Source organism: Bos javanicus, chromosome 10, assembly GCF_032452875.1.
Source record: "Bos javanicus breed banteng chromosome 10, ARS-OSU_banteng_1.0, whole genome shotgun sequence".
In the NCBI taxonomy this organism is placed as follows: Eukaryota; Metazoa; Chordata; class Mammalia; order Artiodactyla; family Bovidae; genus Bos; species Bos javanicus.
This window is the reverse complement of record NC_083877.1, coordinates 47,307,744-47,333,236: the sequence shown is the minus strand read 5'-3', so window position 1 is coordinate 47,333,236 and position 25,493 is coordinate 47,307,744.

Sequence of the window (25,493 nt, the reverse complement as noted above, 5' to 3'; positions counted from 1 at the left end):
TTCCAGATCACTATTCCATCATTCCAAGGAAATGGTTCTTATTTTCATGGTCCGACATGGATGCTAGATCTTCGGTCATCCCCCAGGCAACAAAGCAAAAGAAAGGGCCAAGAAGGAGTGACCATGCTAACTATTTTTAAGGAAGTGTTCTGGAAGCTGGTACAGCTTTTGTGCTTATAGGTCCTCGTCCAGGGCTCGATCTCATGACCCCGCTAGATGAAATGCAGGCTGAGAAGTTCTGGAAGCCAGGTGTGTCTGCTGGGAGAAGATGGTGGGTGGGTCTCTTTGAATCCCAGCTAACAACTTTATACCTTTTCTGCCAACACTCTTTGTGGGCTGCCTCATTGTGTCCAAGACCTACATTGTGGTGATACCACATAACTGCTCCTTCCAACATGGTCAGCAGTTACACAGGAGTCTCATTGCTCCTTCTTTTTAAATTTTAATTAGTAAATTAATTTCCGTTGAGCTGAGCCTTCATTGCTGCATGCGGGTTATCTCTAGTTGCAGTGAGGGGGCTACTCTCCAGTTGCGGTGCTCAGGGTTCTCTTGTTGCAGAGCACAGGCTTAGAGCTTGGGTTCAGTAGTCGGGCGCACAGTCCTAGTTGCTCCATGACTTTTGGGATTTTAGTTCCCTGATAAGGGATCAAACCCATGTCCTCTGCATTGGCAGGTGGATTCCTAACCACTGGACCACCAGGGAAGTCCCTACTTCTCCTTCTTTACCACCAGGGGTTCAAAACCTGTTTTTTTTTTTTTAAGAGGGTTCCTCCCTACTTATAGCCCAGGACAGGTCTACACAGAAGACTTTAGAATAAGCTGTTTATTCCCTATATCAGGGATTGGCAAACATTTTCTATAACAGATCAGATAGTAAATATTTCTGGCTTTGCCAGACATGCAGTTCAGTCTCTGTTACAGCTACTCAACTCTGAACTTATAGAGGGAAAGTAACCACAGATTATATACAAATGAATGAGCATGGTGTATGTCAATAAGACTTTATTTTGGACACTGAAATTTGAGTTGTATATAATTTTCATGTGTCATGAAATAGTATTCTTTAAATTTTTTTCAGCCATTTAAAAATGTAAAAACTTCTCATCTCACTGTTCATACAAAAATGTGTGATGGGCCAGATTTGGTACACAAACTGTGGATACCAACTTTTTCCCTAAAAGATGAAAGTGTAATCAATACAAATGACTATAAAGACGTCACATATAAATGACTAGTGCTGGCTCTGAGCTGAGCCTAGGACACAGTCCTCACAATAACACCATGATTACACTGCCTTCTGAGTCTTCTTTTATAGATGAGGAAACGAAGGCCCAGAGAGGCTAACTAACTTGGCCAAGATAACACAGCCAGCAAGAGTTCAGCCTCACTTGGAGTCTATACCAAATGATAGTGTTGTGTCACTCAGACAAGTCTGTAGAACCTGAATAGGAAGACTGGAAAAAAGGATTGGAGATGAAAGCAGGGGACCTCCTGCAACATAGCTCAAGGGGCAGATGCTACAAGAGGACACAGGAGCCTTCCCAGAGGACGGTGGAGGTGAAGGGTAGACTCTGGGGTCACACACTGGCTTCAGATCCTCACCCTCCCATCTGGAAGCTGCGTGGACTTAAGCAAGTGACAGGGCTTCCCTGAACCTTGTTTCTCTCAACAGAAAAACAAGGATAATGACATCACCCGTTGGCGGAAGGACATAGTTTTGAAAAGTTAGAGAGACACATAAAGCAATATTTCATCACCTCCTGCTTCCAGCCCTGCTCAGCCACAATAACAAAAGACTCTGTTGAAGAAATGAAACCCCCTAGCCATAGCAGGCAGAGAAGGCAATGGCACCCCACTCCAATATTCTTGCCTGGCAAATCCCATGGACGGAGGAGCCTGATAGGCTGCAATCCATGGGGTGGCTAAGAGTCAGACACGACTGAGCGACTTCACTTTCACTTTTCACTTTCATGCATTGGAAAAGGAAATGGCAACCCACTCCAGTGTTCCTGCCTGGAGAATCCCAGGGATGGGAGAGCCAGTTGGGCTGCCGTCTATGGGGTCGCACAGAGTCGGCCACGACTGAAGCGACTTGGCAGCAGCCATAGCAGGCAGGACCCTGGGAGCCCCTGCTCCTCCAGGTGGGGTCACAAAGAGTCTGACATGACTGAGCAACTGAACAACCTTGTTCATTCCTTTCAGTAATCCCTCAGGGAGATGCTGTCAGCCCCAATTTATAGACAATAAAACTGAGGCACAAATCAATTAAGTAACTCTCCTAAAGCAGGATTATAGCCCAGGACTCCCACCTAGAGCCTACCTTCTCATCAGAGATTGTAATTTAGCAGGTGTGGGGAGCAGCCCCAAAAGGTACGTGTTGAACAAACACTCTGGGGCGATCCTGGAGCACTCCAAAGTTTGAGAAGCAGCCCTCTAGGTTACACGCAATGGTGGAGACCCTAGAATCTTGGTGCAAACAGAAGTCAGCTGCAGAGGTTTAAACTGTGGTGCTCGTTCAGGAGACTCACAAAAGGGATGCTGACTTTGCTTTTGACCTTTGTATAAAACACTCTCGGAACTTCCCTGGTGGTCCAGTGGCTAAGACTCTGTGCCCCAGTACAGGGAGCCAGGGGAGCTAGATCTCACATGCTGCAACCAAGCATTCTCATGCCACAACTAAAGATCCTGAATGCTGAAACTAAGACCCAGCACAGCCACATAAATAAATACAAATATTTTTTAGAAAGAGGTAACCAGGGTCTTCCCAGGTGGTCCAGTGGCTAAAATTCTGAGCACTCAGTGCTAGGGGCATGTGTTCTATCCCTGGTCAAAGGAACTAGATCCTACATGCTGCAACTAAGAGTTTGCATGCCACAACTAAGACCCAGCACAGCCAAATAAATATGAATAAATATTTTAGAAAAAGAGGCAAGCAGATACCTTATGATGTATTTTTTGTGCCCAGCAATAGCTCTTGAACCTGTACTTTCCCAGAAGCCTATGTTTGGGGATTCCAAAGTATTTAATGTGACATGCATGTTGTTGCTCAGTCATGTCCGACTCTTTGAGACCCCATGGACTGTCTCCTGCCAGGCTCCTCTGTCCATGGAATTTCCCAAAAAAGAATACTAGGTGGGTTGCCATTTCCTACTCCAGGGGATTTTCTGGACCCAGAGATAAAACCCATGTCTCCTGTGGCTCCTGCATTGCAGGCAGATTCTTTATCGTTAAGCCACCAGGGAAGCCCTGATCTCTCATTAATTATTTACTAATTCACATCTATGCACAAATGCATTTAATTCCACTACTTTCCCCTTTGACCTGTGATCTGTGCAGAAAGACAGTGAGGGATCGGATGAGGTGATGGAGAAAAGCGCAATTCAGAACGTGTGCCTTTCACTGAAGGGAGGCAGGTCTCAGCTTGACAATGAGTTTGCAGGCTACTGCAGCGCACTGGATCACCAAAAGGGCAGAAAGTTTCCAAGACAAACCTGGTTGGCTCTACAGGGTGGTCTGAGACCGAAAGAATGTAAAGATCACAGGGCCTGGCATTGGGAGAACTGCATTCCTGTCTTACCTTTGCAACTTAATAGTACCATGAACCCTGAGTTCCCACCCCTAGTCCTCTCTTCTCTCAGCTGTAAGGAAGGGTCAGTCATACCTGCCCCAACCTGCCTGAGTGTGACTGTGCTTTGAAAACTAGTTCCACTGCCAAAAATAAAATAAACAAGCACATCTTGTTATCATGACTCTTGGGAATGTCCCTCAGGGACTGGCCTCCAGTGGGTCCCTACAGGAGCTCATCCTGGATGATTCGGTGAGGAGCTGGCCCTGCAGCCCTGTCTGAATGTTTCTCCAAACCACACACAGAAGCACTTAGAATGACTCAACTTTGCCAAGATCAAAACCTTAAAGACAGCAAGTTCAGCTGATAAGAAGCTTTCTTCAGGGAGTTTCAAATGAACAATTCAGGGTCTGCTGTTGCTAGGTTCATGTGGGCCAGGCTCTGGGCTCCAGCTTCTGGCCTAGAGAACAGAGCTGCCAGTGAAGTGGCACAGGCCTAAGGAAACAGGCAAGTGGGACTGTTTTTTAACTGCTTGTTCTTAGGCCTGTCCACAGAGCCCAGATCCACATAAGAGCAGCATCCCAAGCCCACCAAACAGGTGTGGGATGTGCCCTGCAACTGGGTAAAGTAGATGATGCTGGACGTGGACAGGGTGTGTGGGTGTGGATGTATTCTACGTTTTTGTGAAGAGGGTAATGGTTGAGAAAAGAGTGAGCAGTCATAATTCCCGCTGGATCCATATCCTAATTGAGAGTTTTTAGTTATTTTGATTTAGAGGTACTTTCTTCTCTTGCTGTTAGAGAAAAAATTTCCTCTATTGAGAATTAAATAATTTCTTATAGAAATAAGGCATATGTATGTATGTATGTGTGAATGTATGTATTTATTTATCCCATATAATTTAATTTGCATTTTTTATATTAAAAGACTATCCTGTGCTATGCTGTGCTTAGTCGCTCAGTCGTGTCCAACTCTCTCTCACCCCATGGACTGCAGTCCACCAGGCTCCTCTGACCATGGGGATTCTCCAGGCAAGAATACTGGAGTGGGTTGCCATGCCCTTCTCCCAAAAGACTATCTTGCTGCTACTGCTGCTGCTAAGTCGCTTCAGTCGTGTCCGACTCTGTGCGACCCCATAGACGGCAGCCCACCAGGCTCCGCTGTCCCTGGGATTCTCCAGGCAAGAACACTGGAGTGGGTTGCCATTTCCTTCTCCAATACATGAAAGTGAAAAGTGAAAGTGAAGTCACTGAGTCTTGTCCGACTCTTAGCGACCCCATGGACTTCGGCCCACCAGGCTCCTCTGTCCATGGGATTTTCCAGGCAAGAGTGCTGGAGTGGGGTGCCATTGCCTTCTCTGAAAGACTATCCTACTAGCTGCAAAATTAACACCAGGTTTTACTGCAGTGCTTCAACGTCCTCTTGCCTTAGCCACCTCCTCAACTGACCTAGATACATTTTGATCCCTGGATAGGGTTAGCATGCTGCCCTGGGGAGGATTCTGTAGTAGAAATTATTCAGGAGGTCTGGGCTGCTTGTCAAGCGTCTGCTGTTCTTTACTTACAGACCTTGGTTTTCTTACTGGGGTTGGGAAGGCAGGGGATATAGGAACTAGAGTTAATTTACGGACATGTATGTAAGTCTTGTTATTGGACAGAAACGTTTCTAAATGTTTATAAATATTAATTCATCCTCACAACCACCCTAAGAATTACAATTATTATCCCTATTTTATAGAGGAGGCTAAATAATTTGTTCAGATTCCATAAGAATTTGGGAACTCTTGGAAGAGACCTCTGCCAAGATTAGCATGGTTCTTAAACAAGAATGGCCTCTCTCTTTTGGTGGCAGGGGGCGCTAGTTGCAAAGAATTTGCCTGCCAATGCAAAAGATGCAGGAGACTGGGTTCATTCCCTGGGTGGGGAAGATCTCCTAGAGGAGGAAATGACAACCCACTCCAGTATTCTTGCCTGGGCTACAGTCCATGGGGTCACAAAGAGTCAGACATGACTTTCAAGGGATTCCGTTGAGAATCTGATGAAAGCTATAAACCCCTTCTTTGGAAAATACAGCTGTGTTAATAAATTAATCTGCATTCCAAAGCCATCTATGGAGCCCAGACAGATTAAAAACCCTTAATATAATAGAGGAAACCATCAGTCCTTTCTGGCAACTTCTCTCCCACGGGAGCCCCAAACATAGAGATATTCTGGCATTTACTCTCTGATCTTTGCACCATGTCTGTTCTTTTTTAGTTACGCTAGATTAGAAATCATCTAGGTAAACTAATAGTCATCGTGGTTATTTTTGGAGGGTAAAATTCTTGGGTACTTTCACATTCTGCCTGATGTATTTCTGCAATGTTTAAATACCTCCCTATAAGCAGGTATCATTTTAGCCAATAGAAGAGAAATGAAAGATTTTTTTAAGGAATAAAACAGGGACTTCCCTGGTGGTCCACTGGTTAAGACTTCCCCTTCCAATGCAGGGGATGTGGGTTCAGACCCTCATCAGAGAATTAAGATCCCACTGCCTTGCAGCTGAAAAACCAAAAACATAAACCAGAAGCAATATTGTAACAAATTCAATAAAGACTTTAAAAATGGTCCACAACAATTTAAGAAAAAAAATTTTTTAAGGAATAAAACAAAAATTTGCATTACAGTTATATTTTTAAATGTGCAAAATTATGTATTGGGTTGGCCAAAAAGTTCATTTGAGTTTTTCATACAATGGTACAGAAAACCTGAACGAACTTTTTGGTCAACCCAATGCATACAAGGATATTCATTGCTACATTGCTTGCCATTTTCTCAAATGGGTTCAGTAAAGAAGAAATTAAATAAACTATGGTCCCTTCTTTAATGGACTGCTATAAAAATGGCTATTAAAAAGAGAAAAAAAACTTCCAAGTAGCTTTAAAGGACACTCTCTCAAGCCTCAAGATCTACCATTTGGAGAATAAAGCATGATGCTGAATGGTGTATAGGGAGCCACAACTCTGTGGAGGGAATATTGGCTGATGTGTCTAATACCTCCAGAAGGATCAGATAGACCTGTGACAGTTACTGTCTTCAGCAAGTCAAGAGCGGAAAGAGAGATCTATTTTCACTTGATGACCTTCCCTACTTTTGAATTTTGTTTCGTTTATTTATTCTCATTCAATAAATAATTAAAATTCCTAAAAGGAAAGGACCTTAAAGGTCATCGAGAAATGCCATCATCAGCGGTTTCTTCCCACCATAGGACCTTGTGCTATTTGTCCTTCTTCCCAAAACGATCTTCTCTACCCCCGCTCACCCTTTGGATCTCAACTCAGTTGAGAGCTCCACCTCGTCTTCCCCGACCTTGCCACAAAGTCAAGCACTCTTACCTATTCTTGTAATGCCATGTGTCTTTCCATCCAAATATTTTCCCCCGTTGCATTTCTACATGTATTTTTGTGATCATTTGATTCATATTTGTCTTTTCCCACTAGGTACAAATTCCTTGAGAAAAGGATCCTGGGTTTTGCTCACATAGTAGCATACCTGGTGTACTGATTCATAAATAGTGAGTGAGTGCCTTTATTACCCCCATATTCCTGCCAGCACGTCATCAGGCCTCCTAAGAATGCAGACTTCACAGTTTCTCCAAGCTGTCCGTTATACTTTTAGATACCTCTAAAAGTTAAAAATGTCAACCTGATATTGTTGTATTGAGCTGAAATGAACTTCTGCCCATTGGATTTAATTCTACTCTTAGTAACACACAGAACAGGACTAATCCCTCTGCTAGATGATGATTTTTGAAGAATTTGAGCACCAGGGTCTTCATTTTACCTAGCTAGCAATCTTCAGATCATAGCTACTAAGCTGTTATCTCCTTCAGGGCAGGGAGGGTATCATTCATCTCTGTATCTCTAGTCCCTAGCTCTGGACTTGTCTTAGCGTATGTTATTTTAATATAATAAATTTTTATATGGCATCTCTTGGTGTTGTTTTTTTTTTTTTTTGGCCAAACTGCACAGCAAGCAAGATGTGAGTTTCCTGACCAGGGATCGGACCTGTACCCCCTGCAGTGGAAGCGCAGTCTGAACCACTGGACCAGGAAGTCCTGGCCTCTCTTGTATTACTCACTTCTGAACATACTCCACTTTTCCTATGTACCTCTTACAGCACCAGCCAATATTATGGACAAATATCATAGGTTTAGTCTTCCCAGTGTACCTCCTTCCTTCCATTGTTCGTATATCTAACTAGTGACAACCAAGACCCCATGAACTCTGAAGGCAGCCACTGATGACAGATAATTAGTCTTGTTTGTGTTGGTTTCCTTTTTTCCTTTTTGCAGATCTGTCTCTACCCTACAGCATTACTGTATATATGACCTTATTTATTAAAATACTGCCCTTAGCTGCTAATGTTAGCATCTCTTTGTCTCTCAGACTTTCCAAAGCCAGACCCTAAGCTTCATGAAATGCCACAAGTCCCTCACCAAAAAGGATAATGCTATTTAAAAATAGGTCCACTTGGAACCTTCCTACACTGTTGATGGTAAATGGGTACAGTTACTATGGAAAACAGTACGGAGGCTTCTTAAAAGACTAAAAATAGAGTTACCATATGATCCAGCAATCCCACTCCTGGGCATATACCCAGAAAGGACAAAAGCTCTAATTCGAGAAGATAACATGCATCCCAATGTTCATAGCAGCACTGTTTACACTAGATAAGAAATGGAAGCAACCTAAATGTCTATCAACAGATGAATAGATAAAAAAGATGTTTTATATATATATATATAAAACATTCATATAGAAAATGAAACAATGCCATTTGTAGCGACATGGATGGACCTAGAGATTTTCCTACTAAATTAGGTAAGTCAGACAGAGACAAACAATTACTATATCATATATATGTGGAATCTAAAAAAATAGTACAGATGAACTTATTTACAGAACTGAAACAGACTCACAGACTTATGGTTACTGAAGGGAAAAAAGTGAAGTGAAAGTTGCTCAGTTGTGTCCAACTCTCTGCAACCCCATGGACTGTAGCTCACCAGGCACTTCTGTCCATGGAATTCTCCAGGCAAGAATGCTGGAGTGGGTAGCTGTTCTCTTCTCCAGGGGATCTTCCCAACCCAGGGATGGAAGCCAGGTCTCCCATTTTGCAGGCAGATTCTTTGCCATCTGAGCCACCAGGGAAGCCCACTAAAGGGGAAGAAGGGGTTATAAAATAGGGAGCGTGGGATTAACAGAAGCACACTCGCATACATAAAGTAGAAAAACAGTAAGGATTTACTGTGCAGCACAGGGAACTACATGCAATATCTTGTAATAACCTATAATGGAAAAGAGTCAAAAGAAAGAGTATTGATATATACATATACAAGTATAACCAGATCACTCTGAGGTACACTTGAAACTAACGCAACGTTGTAAATCAACTATACTTCAATTTAAAAAAGTAGGTCCACTTGGTGTGGCAAAAATTACCCAAGGCAAACCTACATTGTTCCCCTCCATCCCACCTTTACTCAATGAGTACCTTCAGAGAGGAAAGAGAGAGTGTTTGAGCTTCAAGTGAGAATTTTTTTAAAAGGCCAACCTCTTTAATCGTCAACTATGATGCTCAGAACTGTCACTAGATCCATTCTCGAGGGCTCTCAAAATGCTGAATCTAAGCTCTTAGCACTAGATAACTTCTGGGTACGGGCGAGCATGGGCACATCATTGCTAATGGGCACAGTGCTTGGCAGAGTGCCATAAGGCCCATACGTCGAAGGTAACTTCTTGGTCTTTTAGCCAAGATCAAGAGGAGAGCCAGTCAATCTCCGATATTGTCATAATTCCTCTGTGGGGAACATGTCCTGACCCGGTAAAGGGATGGACACGATAATTTAGTTTCTTTTTCATATTCAGCTTTCATGAGCTATATGACAAATGGATAAAGGATCAGAGCACGCTGAGAACTAATGAACCAGAGGGAGAAATTCATTTAATGACTTAAGTGTGCTTTATCTAATGTGAAATGTAGGTCAATTTACTGTAAATTTATTCATGGGGATTATTTGTTCTTAGCCTGATTACATGGCATGTATTGTAAGACTTCAGCCCTGGGTAATGCAGGACAGACCCAGCTTGTCCCTCCTCATCCTTCTACAACCCCCTCCCCACTCCCACCACCCCCATACACATGCTGGTAAAAATCCAGCAATATCCATCAGTGCTTGTCTCAATAGAAAAACTGTATTTTGAACCAATAAAAAAATTGATTTGGAGCTCTTTATTACATTTTTGGAGACACTTGGAGTAATCTAAAAGCTGAATACAAAAATTCAGATCTATTGCTGAATTTGCAGTCAAAACAAAGATCAGGCAATAAGAAGGGTATTTCGTCATCCTATGGGTCCAAGCCGGGTATGTGTCACCAGAGACAAATTTTTCACATGCAGCATCCAGGGAACAAATTTTATGATGTTTAGGTAGTAACTCCTTCTCAATTCTAATTTTAAAAAGCCAAGACAGCAATCTCCTGGGGCTTATTGTAATCATCATTATTATTTTGTGAAATTGAGATTAGTAACTGATAGTCCAACTTGGATGAATGTTTCATTAGCTTCATTACCTCTTATAATCAAACAGAAGTTTCAGTTTTTGGTCCTAAAATACAAGCCATTAAAGCATTTAAAGATTTGAATGAAAACTTAAGAAAAATGTTTTCTTGTTCAAAACGAGTGCCCATAAGATCCATATTTTCAGAGGAAAAAATTTATAGGGGCCTAGTTCACATTTGGAGAAGGCAATGGCACCCCACTCCAGTATTCTTGCCTGGAAAATCCCATGGACGGAGGAGTCTGGTGGGCTGCTGTCCGTGGGGTCGCTAAGACTCGGACAAGACTCAGTGACTTCACTTTCACTTTTCACTTTCATGCATTGGAGAAGGAAATGGCAACCCACTCCAGTGTTCTTGCCTGGAGGGTCCCAGGGACAGGGGAGCCTGATGGGCTGCCGTCTATGGGGTCACACAGAGTCAGACACGACTGAAGCAACTTAGCAGCAGCAGCAGCAGCAGTTCACATTAGTAGCATAGGTCATTTAGTACAGTAATGTGAAAATCCTGTGGTTTATCAAAAGTCGCCTTTCTGACTTGGAAAAAAAGAAAATGGAATTTAAGTTTCTTTTCCTTTTCTAATTTTAGTTTCGAGGTAACTGGAGAAGGAAGTGTAAAGAAATACTAAGAAACATTAATTTGGCATTGAGCGCTTAGCAAGGTAAAGAGAAGAAAATGTCATACTTTCCCCAAAACCAATTTCATCTCCAAGACAAAGAGCAACATGGCCTTTGAATGATTCTGTAAATTTCAATGCATTTTATAGAATAGGAAAGAACATTACTTTGGGGATTTTTTGTGTCAAAACTGTGAACTTAAATGCCTTCTCCTCATCTCCCCTGTGGAACAGTTGTTTAAAACAATGAAGGACCCTGAAACAATTTCCTAAGTAACTTCGGAGTTATAAAGGACTTGTTAAGTCCCATAAAAAGGCAGTATTAAGTTGCACTGTTCCTGGAAGAACTAACCTTGGAATATAAGTAATAATAATACCCTATATTTGTTTTAAATTTTACAGTTTATAAGTTGCTTTCACGCACACGATTTTATCTGATCCTCATATTGTCCTGTGATGCTCAGCAGAATTTATCTTGTGTGGCAGTGGGGGCAGGGAGGGTGGCGATCTATAGTCATCAGCAAAGGACAAATCACATCTACTTAACGTCTCCTGATCACAAAGTGCTGAACACATGGTTTGGTGTCTATGTAAATAAGTTAGCTTGCCTTTAGAGGCCTGGATATACTAAAACCCTCCACAACTTTAAGCCCAATGGTGGGGAGTAGGCAATAAGGACAGGAGCCTGACTGAGGGGCTCATGTCTCTGACTCACTCTCACTCAAGGCACTAGGTCATTGATATGAATGACTAGTGGAGGTGAGCAACCCATTTATTTATTTTTAACATTTATTTGTTTATCTATTTATTTGGCTATGCTGTGTCTTAGTTGCTGCATATGGGATCTTTAGTTGTGGCATGTGATATCTAGTTCCCTGACCAGGGATAGAACCTGGGCCTGCTGCATTGGGAGCATGGAGTCTTAGCCCTGGGCCATCAGAGAAGTCCCACCCAACCTGTTTAGATTCTTATTATCTCTCTCTCTTTTGCCAAGTGTTTAGTTGCAAAAGTCAGAGTCTCACCAAGAGAAGAAAAACCACTCTGGATACTCAAATAGATGGGCTGGAATATAGGAAATTGGTATATAGGTGATAGAAGCGCTCAGAAGATGAGAGTTGAGAAGTCAAACAAAAGACAGTGAAGGTATCAAACGTCTCCTAATTTCTGGAAGCCTCTACCACCACTTGGATGGAGGAAAACAGAAAAAAGTGTAACCAGGACCTATGGGCTGGGATCACTGGAGTTAAACTGGAACAAGGTGGGCCAGCTTTGAAGGAAGTGGAGCCATAAAGGAGACGCCATCCAAGATGAGGTGAGGGAGAAATACCCTGGCCTCTCCTTCCTTCCCTCTGGTCTCCAACCAGCTCCTCTCTTTAGTGGAACATAGCTGCCAGCCAGCAGACAATGGAGTCAGATGCAGCTTGTAGGGATCAGTCTGATTGCCCAAGACACAGAGCAGATAAAAGGTGAGAAATGGAGCTGAGGATAAATAGAACCAGGACCTGCATAATAAGTAAACTTCTCTTCGTGCCAGTTATAGCCTGTACTTTACATTATGCACATTATGTTATGCACAACCGGTATATTAAATGTGCATATGATGTGACATCACCATATCTATTACCAGTTGCAACTTACAGATGAGGAAGCTAAGATTCAAGTTTAATAATTTGCCCAAGTTTACACACTTAAAAAATGTTAGAGTTTGGTCTATTTTTCTGATTCTTATGTTTACTGCTATGATCACTATCCTGGTTCCTTCCATTTGAATATGTTGGAGAAGGGCTAGGATAATCTGAGATTTTAAAAACACGGATAGATGCTTAGAATGAAACTAGCCCAGGGCATTTCAAGCTGGGTACCCTGGAGCTCTGAGGTAGATAGAACACCCCCAGACAAAGTCAACAGGATCCTAAACTTCACCCTCCACCACAAACTTTGTGGCAGCTTATTCTTTTATGCAGTGAGAGTCTACTAAGATTTTATTTTAAGAAAATGATTCTACTAAAAGAGTAAATAGGGGCTTCCCTGGTGGTGGTGGTCCAATGGGTTTCTCTGGTGGCTCAGATGGTAAAGAATTTGCCTGCAATGCAGGAGACTCATGTTAGATTCCTGGGTGGGGAAGATGCCCTGGAGAAGGGAATGGCAACCCACACCAGTATTCTTGCTTGGAGAATTCCATGGACAGGGAAGACTGGTGGGTTATACAGTCCATGGGGTCACAAAGAGTTGGACGCAACTGAGCGACTAACACTTTCACTGCTGGTCCAATGGTTAAGAATCCACCTGCCAATGCAAGGGACACAGGTTTGATCCCTGGTCCAGGAAGATTGCGCACACCGAGGAGCAACTAAGCTGATGCGCCACAACTACCGAGCCTGTGCGCCACCACTACTGAAGTGTGAGACTGTACTCCACAACAAGAGAAGCCCCCACAATAAGAAGGCCACTCACCGCAACTAGCGAGTAGCTCCCGCTCACTGCAACTAGAGAAAGCCCTTGCACAGCAACAAAGTCCCAGCACAGCCAAATATATATAAATGAATTGATTAATTTTAAAAATGAGTAAAATAATATTGTTCCAATCTAGTGATCAATAGGTCACTAGATCTAGTACTGTCCTTCAAATGAAGTCACTAGGGCCCAGAGAGGGTCTAGCTAACAGCAGGCTGAAATCCAGATGTTCTGGCTTGCCCCTTAAGGCTCTTGCCAATGAACCATGCTGTCTGTGTCGTGGCCAGCTAAGAGAGAGAGAGAGACAGTGAGGCAGGAGTAAGAAGGAGAAGTGACAGAGCGAAGAGACAAAAGACAGAGAAAGAGGACTTAAGAAAAAAACAAGAATTAAATATCCATTCTCTTGAGGATGCTGCTTGAAGGCTTTAATGGCACTGTGACTCTGCATTTGGGGCAAAAACAAGGATAATTCTGCCAGCAATCTGACCTGTTCACGGAGGGGCTAAGCGAAATCAAGGATAATAGCTCCAAGATGGAAACAATTCAAACATCCATCAGCTGGTGAGGGGATCACATATGCAACATCCAAGTGATGCACAATTCTTCAGCAGTAAGGGTGCAGAGAGCAGCTACAACACGGATGCACCGAGAAAGCGTCATGCCAGGTGAAAGAAGCCAGACGCAAATGACCACATACTGTTTAATTCCATTTGTATGAAATGTCCTCAATAGGCAAATCTATCAAGATGTAAAATAGATTAGTGGTTGCCTGAGGCTGGGTACGTGAACAGGGAATGACTGCGAAAGGGCAGGATGTTTCTTTCAGGGGCGACAGAAAATGTTCTTGAACTAGATTGTGGTGATGATTGCCCAACGGAGGAAATTTACTAAAAATCCTTGAATGGTACACTTCAAATCAGTGGATTTTATGGGTGTCTCTTTTACTTGAATAAGCTGATGTTATTTTAAACACAAAAGATAAATTGAGGGATGACTCTAGCTTATAGTCTTGAGGGCACAAAACTAACCCCATTAACACTCACGAGAGAAAAAAATCTTGCAGTATTTGTTAGGAGGGTGAGGTGTGGCCCTTCTCCCATTCCTGGGTTGGGTCACAGGGGACCTCATCCATTACTTCCAGCCCAGTAACAGATCTGTCATCTACTTCAGTCCTGCCTGAGATTGCCCAGCACCTCCGTTTCCTGGGTTTACAGATCATGAAAGCTAAAGTTGCAGATTTGAGATTAATATGATACAAGCATAAAAAACTTTCTCACAGGATCTTCTTGGTGGTCCAATGGTTGAGAATCTGCCTGCCAATGCAACGGACACAAGTTTGATCCCTGGAATCATTCAAGATCCCTGGAATCTTCCCAGATTCCACAAGCCGCTGGGCAACTAAGCCAGTGAGCCACAACTACTGAGCCCATGCGCCTTAGAGCCTGTGCCCTGCAAGAGGGAAGCCACCTTGATGAGAAGCCCGTGAACTGAAACTAGAGAGTAGCCGCCACTTGCCGCAACCAGAGAAAGCCCTTGAGCAGTGACAAAGATCCAGCATAGCCAAAAATAAATAAATAAAATTTATAAAATAAAATTTAAAAAAGAAAGAAATTGTTAAAAAAAATTCTCCCATGATTTCTCAGCACTCGGCACCCCTCCTTCTAAAGTACCTGCTATAAATCTATATTCCTCTGTAGGCTGTAAACTCCGTAAGAGCAAGAATGGGAACCATCTTTTCTACTATTTTCTTCCACTACACAGCATAAGCCTGCTCATTGTCCATTCTAGAGGATTATTTGTTAAAAGAATTAAAAAATTATTAGGGGGACTTCCCTGAGGGTCCAGTGATTAAAATTTAGGCTTCCAGAGCAGGAAGTCCAGGTTTGATCCCTGGTGAGGAAGCTAATATACCCACTCCAGTATTCTTGCCTGGAGAATTCCATGGACAGAGGAGTGGGGTGAACTACAGTCCATGGGGACCCAAAGAGTCAGACACGACTGAGCAACTAACACTTTCCACAAGGGCAGAGTTGGGCTTCTTTTTTCCCATCATGCATTGCTTTATGTATGCATAAACACACATAAAAGGACTATGTATGAAAAAAAAACACATAAAAAGACATACAAAAGGGATGAAGTATTAAAACCTTAGTACTGAGACTTCGCTGGGGGTCCAGTGATTAAGACTCAGAGATCCCAATGCAGGGGTGCGGGTTTGATTCCTGGTTAGGAAACTGGATCCTGCATGCCGCAACTAAAGATTCTGTGTGCTGCAACTAAGACCCAGTGCAGCCAAATAAGTAAATAAATAGTTTAAAAAGTTTCAATACTTTTTATCAAAATGGGTCCCTAACTGCTCAGTGATTTTAAAGATGCATAGATAAATAGAAGATGAAGTGTACCACAAAGATCTCAGATGGGGACCTAGTAAATGAAAGATAGTTTTTATATGTCAGAAATCAGACTGAACTAAGAAAAACTGCATGTGAAAGATTGGACTTTAGTACAAATTTATTAAATTCGCCTACGGAAAGAAACTAAACTACAGTGGATACTTTATTGACCAACTGATCAACTTTTAATAAAAGTATGTGATAAACCTCACATTAACCATGGACATGGGTGAAGAGTGAAGGCTCCCAAAGGGAGCTATAATTGCTTTGTCAGGTCAGTTCACTTCAGTCACTCATTCATGTCTGACTCGTTGCGACCCCATGGGGTACAGCACAACCAGACCTCCCTGTCCAGCACCAGCTCCCGGAGCTTGCTCAGATTCACGTCCATTGAGTCAACGATGCCATCCAACCATCTCATCCTCTGCCATCACCTTCTCCTCCTGCCTTCAATCTTTCCCAGCATCAGCTAATGAGTCAATTCTTCACATCAGGTGGCCAAAGTATTGGAGTTTCAGCTTCAACATCAGCTCTTCCAATGAATATTCAGGACTGATTTCCTTTAGGATGGACTGGTTTGATCTCCTTGCTGTCCAAGGGACTCTCAAGAGTCTTCTCCAACACCATACTTCAAAAGTATCAATTCTTCAGTGCTCAGCTTTCGTTATGGCTCAACTCTTACACCTATACTTGACTACTGGAAAAACACAGCTTTGTCTAGGTAGGCCTTTGTCAGTAAAGTAATGTCTCTGCTTTTAAATATGCTGTCTAGCTTTGTCATAGCTTTTCTTCCAAGGAGCAAGTGTCTTTTAATTCCATGGCTGCAGTCACCATCTGCAGTGATTTTGGAGCCCCAAAAATGAAGTCTCTCACTGTTTCCACTGTTTCCCCATCTATTTGCCATGAAGTGATGGGACCGGATCCCATGACCTTCATTTTCTGAATGTTTAGTTTTAAGACAGCTTTTTCACTCTCCTCTTTCACCTTCATCAAAAGGCTCTTTACTTCCTCTTCACTTTCTGCCATAAGGGTTGTGTCATCTGCTCTGTACATGATTCCTTTTGATTGTCCTCTCATGGTGTGTAGTCATCACCATGCTGATATGAGGAAAGTGAGCTTCTTTGGCTCTTTCCATAGTCTCACCTCCCAGAGTTAGCTGCTCATTCACAGCTGGTGACTAAAGCATCCTTATAATCCTCTCTTACTTTCCTTTCACTGCTTCTTTCTCTCCATCTATCTCCAGAGGTTTAAATAGCTCCACTCTTAATCTTTGGCTAAGCTATTCAGGAATAATGGGATACTTTGATATTATTACTGTTATTCAATGTAGAAGGAAAAAACCATTATCAACCATGTATTCCTATGGGAGAAGCGAGGCCCAGGATGACATACAGAGTGTCAGGGGCCACATGAGATTAGAACCTGGTCTGTAGAGCTCTGGTCCAGGATTTTGTTTCCTCCTATGTCATTTCTCAACTAAACAGTTTATTAAAAGCCTCGATGCCCAGAGTCAAAGAAAGCTTATAGATATAGTTCTGATCTATTTCAAAATCTATTTCCAATATGATAACCCCTGCCTCCTAGATTTCCAATTCCAAAAAGACTTCAGATAATTGGTCTCACAACTACTCAATTTTGAACAACAAAATATTCAGCCTAGAAGATGATTTAGCCAAACCCAGGTATACTGGGTGGGGGCTTCCCTGGTGGCTCAGACAGTAAAGAATCTGCCTGCAAAGCAGGAGACCCAGGTTCAATTCCTGGTCGGGAAGATGCTTTGGAGAAGAGAATGGCCACTCACTCTGAACGTGTTAGTCATTCAGTCATATCCAACTCTTTGCAACCCCACAGACTACAGCCCACCAGGCTTTCTGTCCATGATATTTTCCAGACAAGAACATTGAAGTTGCCAATTCTTGCCAACCCAGGAATCGAACCCAGGTCTGTGTTGTAGGCAGATTCTTTATCATGTGAGCTACCAGGGAAACACAACCTAGTCTAGTATTCTTGATATACTTGCATTTTTACATGTGAATGTATTTCTCTGGAGAACTAAAAAAATTCACCCTTGCCAGCAGCCTTCTGCCACAGGGGCAAAAAAGAGGCAACTTAAAAAAAAAAAAAAAAAGAGGCAACTTTCCTTTTCATGTTTTTAGGCCACACTGTGCAGCATGCAGAAGTTTAGTTTCCTGACCAGGGGTCCAACTGCTGCCCCATGCATTGGGAGTGCAACGTCTTAACCACTGGACCACCATGGAAGTCTCCTGAACTTTCCTTTTTAAAGAAATGTCCCCCACAGCATTCTAGTATGACTGTTAGTATAATGTTAGGGGAAAAAGAAGAACACTAACCAACCTCAGAACAAAAAATAGAGAACCAGAATTTGAGAAAAGCTTCCAAAGCATCTCTTTGTCCCTAATGTTACCTTCACGCCTCTCTGGAAATGCTTCTGTTGTGCCCTCTGGGGGAAACCAGCAGCCGTTGGACCCTCCCACAGTCTTTTGGGGATATCAGTGTGGGAAGGAACTGAGGCCTCTGCCAACAACCAGCACCGACTTGCTAGGCCCGTGAATGAACCACTCTGGAAGCAGACCCTCAGCCGCAGTCAAGCCCAGTGTCTGCCCCGCGGCTCTGGCTGACATCTTGGCTGCCACCTCGTGAGGTGCCTTGAGCCAGACCACACTGGTCAGCTGCTCCTGGATTCCTGACCTGCAGGGACTGTGAGATAATAAATATTTATAGTTTAATCCACCAAACCTGGGATGACTTATTACATAACTGTAGGTAACTAATACAGAAAGTCACCTGAATATGTGACTAATAAATGACATAAATTTGGTCAGAAAATTAATCACTAGGTTCTAACTGCTGAACTCATTCCCAGAGTAGGGAGTTGGGACATTGGAATGAGAGGGGGAAGACTGGAATACTTTACATTAATTATTTTGTTTTCATTAAGGGGTTTTAATTTTTTCTTTTAAAGAGAAGGGGATTGTGGTGAAGGGCTGGGGAAGGGAGATAGAAATATGAAATCTTTTTTAAGGGGTATTTTTTTTTGTATTTTTTTCTTAATTATTTGTGTTTTGAAAGAGCAATTTAAAAATTTGTTCTTTGGTTTGAGGTCTTGTTGCTGTCTTTCCTCTCTTCTACTTTCTTTCCATAGATAAAATCTAAGCAGGCTGGTGTTGGCTAGAGTTACATCCCACTTGGGGTTAAAACTTCTGGAATATACTGGAGGAGCACTTGAGTGGGAACGAAGAGAAGAATTATTTTCTTTCTTTTTGACATAAAAAAGACATTCTAATCCCAGAACCTACAACAGAACAAAGTCCGCTGTGTCTTCATAAGGACCTTAGTGTCTTTAAAATCATTTCCAAATAGTAACAACGGATAGAAATGAGATCCTGTCCTGGGATCTTCCTGGATAAAACTAGTCACAGCCACAAACACAAAGAGGAAGTTAATGGCCAAGTTTTCCAAAGAAAAGATTAGTTGTGGAGACTGTATCAAGGGTAAGCCTCAGGAATTATGACATATTAGACAAAAGGAAACATGGGATTATAAGTGAGAAGATAAAATACTCGAGAGTGGCTAATTTTAATTATAAAATGATAATGTTCAGGGGTTCTCAAATTTTAGTGTACTTGAGAGTCACATGGAGTGGGGAGGCAAATTCAGATCTCAAGGCCTCAGCCTCAGAGACTCTGATTTAGGATTTAGTAGGTCTAAGATTGAGTCCAGTAACCTATGTTTTTAATATTTATTTTGGCTGCCTGGGTCTTAGTTGTGGCACTTGGGATCTTTAGTTGTGGGTCTAGTTCCCTGACCAGGGATGGAACTCATACCCCCTACATTGGGAGTGAGAGGTATTGGCCACTAGACTACCGGGGAAGTCCCTAGGAATCTATGTTTTTAATGAGCATAATATGTTGCTTTGACTGTCAAAGTTTAAGAACAATTGAGTTACTATACATAATATATGTCATCAGATACTGTATTTGTTAAAATTATGAATGGAAGCATGTCTAGAAAGACTAGGCAAAGGGTGGGCAGCAAGGCAGAGTGCGAAATGTCATCCTGACAAGTGCCCTTCAGACATTTCCAGCAGATCTGTCAATTGCTCCAAACCCTCCTAATACTCTCCATCTCCTAAAACGCAACTATGTTCGATTTTTCACAGTTCAAAATATAATCATTGTACAGTGGCCATCAGAGAGGGTATTTCAGAATAACTATATTATAAAGAAAGACGGTAAATGTTTCCCTAGGTTTTGATGGAATACTATGTTCTTACTGTGAAGCAACACTTGACTTGCAAATTCTAAAATGAGAAGAAAAAAAATCTAGTTTTAGAAGAAAATTAACTTTATAAGTAAACATTTTTAATAAGAAGAGTATATGAGATATGAAATAAAAATCTCGATTCTTTGGTATGTGACCACAGAAGCAGTTTTGCCTTTTATTAGTGACACATGCAGTTCGGAGAAGAAAACCCTAAGGACATACGGGTACAGCCCAGCTATGCTGCTCTCAGCACAGGCAATCGTGTATTTCCAGTCATTTCCACAGGTGACAGGCTGACAACTGGATTTACGGAGCAGTGACCCAGTTCAGTCACTCAGAGTTGAAAAAACACAAATGTCACAAAACAGGGGGGAAAATAAGAAAATGATAGTATGTGGAATACAATCAGGAGGAAAGGAAAAACTTCAGATTGAAGGGGACTAGAGGGGACCCCCAAGTCCAGCACCTTCATTTTACAGGTAAGAAACAGAGTCATGAACAGATGGAAGCCTGTCTTTGCTCTCACCATGTTCAAGTGGAACTCAGACCTCCCAGCCCCCAGCTCAGCAGACCAAGGGTTAAATAACTCATAATGGTAATTTAACTCATAAGTGCTAACCTGCCCCAGGGACAAGAGCCTCTGGGGGTCATCACTGCCTCCAAGGGTGTGTCTGGCTGCTCTGCTGACCAGGTGCTGCCTTGAGTGATTTTTTTTTTTAAATCACATCTGTTATTTTGTATTTAACTTATACCTTTGCTTTTTAAAAATAACATTCTGCAATAATAAATCTAAAAATAAAACATTGCACATTGTAATAATAATGTTTTTTCTTTAGCCTGCTCTTATCATTTATTCTATCATGAATGTTTTCAGTGCATCAGGTTGAATGGCTCTCTGTTTTCTAGAATGGGACCTTATTTTTTATTTGTTTGGCTGTGCTGGATTTTTGCTGGGGCAGGCAGGCTCTTTCTTGTGGCATGTGGGCTTATCTACTTGAGGTGTGTGGGCCATGCACGAGCTTAGTTGAGATATATGGCATCTTAGTTCCCTGGCCAGAGATTAAAGCTGGGCACCTGCATTAGGAGCTCAGTGTTTTATCCACTGAACGACCAGGGAAGTCCCTGGTCATACTAGTGCTTAAGCTCAGTTTTAAGCTCAGTTGTGTCCGACTCTTTTCGAGCCCATGGACTCTAGCCTGCCAGGCTCCTCTGTCCATGGGAGTTTTTCCAGGTAAGAATACTGAAGTGGGTTGCCATTTCCTCCTCTGGGGGAATCTTCCCTACCTAGGGACTGAAGCCGCATTTCCTGTGTCTCCCGCATTGCAGGTGAATTCTTTACCCCTGAGCCGTTGGAGAAGCCCAGGGAAGCCCCTGGGACCCTGTTTATTCTGATCATCCTATATGCCCAACCTTTAGCACCCTGCCTGCCACACAGCAGGAACTCAATAAACATGTGTTGAATGAACTCATTAGTAGAATGTATTAATTAGTAGAATAAATTATCCTTTATTGTGGAACATTGAGATGGATTCCAGTTTTTTCACAATTATAAATAATAATTCTGCTAACATTCTTTGATGAATCTTTGCACCCACTCCTTATTATTACCTTGTGATAAATTCCTAGAGATGCAATTAGTGGATCAAAGCCTTTAATACATATTGCAGAAATGTCTTTCAGAGAAATGGTCCAGTTCCCCGCTGTACTCCTGCCAAAGTTCTTTTCTTTCTTTTTAACAATGAAGATATTTGTCTCCTGAGAACGGAAGTTAGTGCTGGGAAAACATTTTCAGAACATTCTGCCCATTTTGATTGCATAAAACAGTTTTTGAACACTTTCCGTCTGTATTGTATTAAATCGTACCAGTAATTTATCTAGAGGTGAAAGGTTACTGAAGCCACTGCTAAATCGCTTATATTCATTGGATTTGTTGTGCCTTATAAGTTTTATAAAAGGGGGGAGGGGATATGTCTTTTGCTTGAAAGAGTGCAAAGGAGCCCAGACATGGGGTTGCAGAACCACAGTGGGACGGAATGGCAGGGTGGCAGGGTGCTACAGCCGGAGAAGCCCAGTGCCCGGAGGAGGCTGCAGCGGGCAGCGTTCTCACAGGTACTACATACATGTAACACACACGGAGCACCGTGGGAGGACCTCAAAGCCAGTGTCTGGGGGGTGGAGAAACAGACACTTTTAAGATTCATAAAAATGAAAACGAGGCATGTGAAACACATCAGAGGGGTGGCCTGATTGGAAGGGAGGCCGCAGTGCATGGATCAGATAGGAGGGGGACCACGCTCAGATCAAGGATGCTGTGCGTGTGCCCCAAATGGGGACGAGAAGTATGCTGCGGTCACTCAAAAAGAAGCAAGAAAGAAGAGATTTCCCTGGGGGCCCAGAGGCTGAGACTCTGCAGTCCCAATGTAGGGGGTCTGGGTTTGATCCCTGGTCAGGAAACTAGATTCCCACGTGGCACAACTGAGAGTGGGCATGTCACAGCTAAAGGTCCCTCATGCTGCAAATGAAAGATTCCGTGTGCCACAACTAAGACCCTGCGCAGCCAAATAAACAAATAAATAAAAATAAACATTAAAAAAAAGAAAGAAGGAATGAAGGATATAGAGGGAGGGAGGGAGGGTTCTGACACCCTTTGAACCCCTGAACCCTAACTCTGTCACTAACTCTGGATGAATTGCCCTCGAGTCCCTCCCCAGGCCTAGGTTATACGTGCTGAGGAAGGACTAGATGGTTCCAGCAGGGTCACACTGCGATTCAGACACAAGTGGGATGCAGATGCAGCCGCCTGGGCTCTTTTGTGTAAATACAGGTGTTGCGTTTCCACTGTCCACCCTGACAAATCCCACAAACAGAAAGCATCGATCGATTTGTAAAACAAACCATGTGCTTTATGGAAGAAGCACTGCTAGCAGAGGCTTCCATAATATTATAAGCAGATGTGAGCCGTTTATTAAATTTACAAACAGCAAAGTCCCATAATGACGGACCTCCCCAGGACGGCCAGCTATTCTTTGGCAGAATTCCAGCAGGAAATTTTCTGGTGTCGACTGTTCTCCTTTCCTCTTGGAATCACAATGTCTCTGACAATGTTTGAATTATTTAAATATGCCCCAAATCTGCAGTTCGTTGTCTTATCATTTCAAAGGACTGTGCTTCTATAAATCATATCAAATGTCTGAGATTCAAACCAAAAAAGCAGGGGAAAAATGAGGCACAGATACTCCTGGCTATCCAAGAAAAGCATACAGCAGAAAGGAAATGACATTGCGTATTAAAAGCAAGTATCCTTTTGAAAGGTTTATGTGAACACAAGATGATAAAGCACAGTCAGTTGGTTCTACAGATTAAGATGTGTGTGTGTGGCTGTGTGTGTAGGTTCTATAATTAACCTGGTTAAAAATGACACAACTTGCTCATAAGAGCAATCAAGTAAATGTATTAGAATATGTGGAGGGGAGAGGAGTTGCCTAAAGCAATTTTTCCCTTTATTATGGAAGGGAGCAGCAAGCTTTGCTAAACACCTTGACACCATCTATGCTGATGGATGCCAGACCATCCCTGTGTGATCAGTTTCCTCCTGGTTTTCATTTGGGAGAGGAAGCAGCTTGAAAACCAGGGTTTTTTTCCTTCTGGCTTTAGAAACACAAGGAGACCGGCCAATTTTTAAATATTCTGTTAGTCTTAGTTGTGTTACATAGGACTCAGTTACTCCACTCTAGCTGTTGCCAGGAATTAGACGTACACAAGAAAAGAGATGAGCAGGAACAAATCATTCCTGGGTGCCTTACCCATGCAGAGCATTTCGTCTGTTCTTGGCTTCGCTGGTGGAGATTTGGAGCCTGGGAGAAACACAGTGAGTTTCAGCACTTGTGGAGACAAGGAACAGGGCTTCTCTCCTACCTACGTGGCCCTGTGGACTCCAGCTCATTTCAGCCCACCTTACACAGGGGACATGGTGGGTACATGGGAGGAGATGGGAAGGTAGCCAGGCACATAATTACAGCCCCTAGAAAGCAGGCTCTGAGATTCAGATGTGTGTGCAGGAGGTCAACTAGGAAACGCTCTTATTAACCACACCTGTGAGGGAGTGAAGAGAGCGGGATAAATGGAGGAAGAGGCTGGTCACAGAAAGACCTCAGGGATCTCCAGGGATCTCCAGGATCTCCAGCTCTGCTCTGGGGCAGCTCTTCAGAGTTGTCCCCCCTTGGCCACTATTCTTAGTCCTCCCACATCAACCATCTAGTTGTTGGATACTGGCTATCTTTACCCTACACGCCACTCACACACACTTCCCTTGTACCAGGAAGGGTGGAGAGGGACTCAGATAGGAGCTATTGGCCAACAACACTTCCAGCAACAGAGGGAAGAGATTCCTCAGTGGATGTACCAGGGCAACCACCACAAAACAAAAGATGCGTCTCAGCCATTAAGGAGCTTACACTCTTACTGTGGGACCATGTACATTAACCACAGTACAAGGCAATAGATTATTAAGTGGTAAGTGAATGGCACTGATTGTCTGTTTTACAGATGTGTGGAGAAATGACAGAAAGCTGGAAGTGGAATTATGGATTTTTGAACCCAATCAGCTCCATTTCCAAGTGAGAATACTCTGATGTGAAAAATGGGGGACATGTCCAAGCTTACATATCTGCCAAGGAGCCACCTAGGTTTCCTGATTCCCATTTCCGTCCTCATTCTCCTCCTCAGTAAACCTCCCACTCCCTGCCTTTAGAAGTGATTACTTGAGACAGGACTGATCTTATATAATTGTGACTAGATCTAGGTAAGGCAGAAAGCAGAACCCTCAAAAGAGGTCCTCACCAGAAGAATTAAAGTCAAACGAATATCTTTGGTTTTAATCTAAACAACTGTCAGTCAAGAAATGGGACTAGAAATGACTGCCCTCAGCTTGCAAGTAATTTCACATTTTATCACTTGCAGACTGTTTGTGGTCATGTGGGAGGCCGCCATCTCTCCTGAAGAAATGATCTGCCCCGGCTATGCTCATTTTGTGGAAATGAGAAATAGTTTTTGAATCATTTCCCAAAAAACACCAAAGAACATAAAAGTAGAAAACCAGAGTCAAGACCAGACCACACTGGTGCTATCTAGCCGCTGTTGAGGTTATTTGGTAAACCATAACTGTAGTCTGTAGTAGTGCTCACTGTCTTCCAAATGACAGCATGGCTTTCTAAGGGTCTCCTTTTCTTCTAGAACTTTCCAGTTCATTTTTTTTTCTTCCCATCCATGTAAGGTACTTTTACAGATATGTAAGATGCATTGAGGGGGTAACAGAAAGGGCAGCTTAGGTGACATAGGACCAAGTCAGTATTAAAGATCTGAGTCTTTTGATAAGTAACTACCTGTTCATTCCTGAAATCACTCATTCAACAGGTATTTGCCAGCACTTACTCTATCCTCAGTGACCTTGTAAGAACTGAAGGCTTGGAGATGAGTAAGATATGGCCTCTCAGGAACCAAGTCATCAGGCAGCTTGATCTGGTAGACAAGACAGAGATGTGAATGTGAGTCAAGTATAGTGCTACAAGGAAAACCAGAGCAGG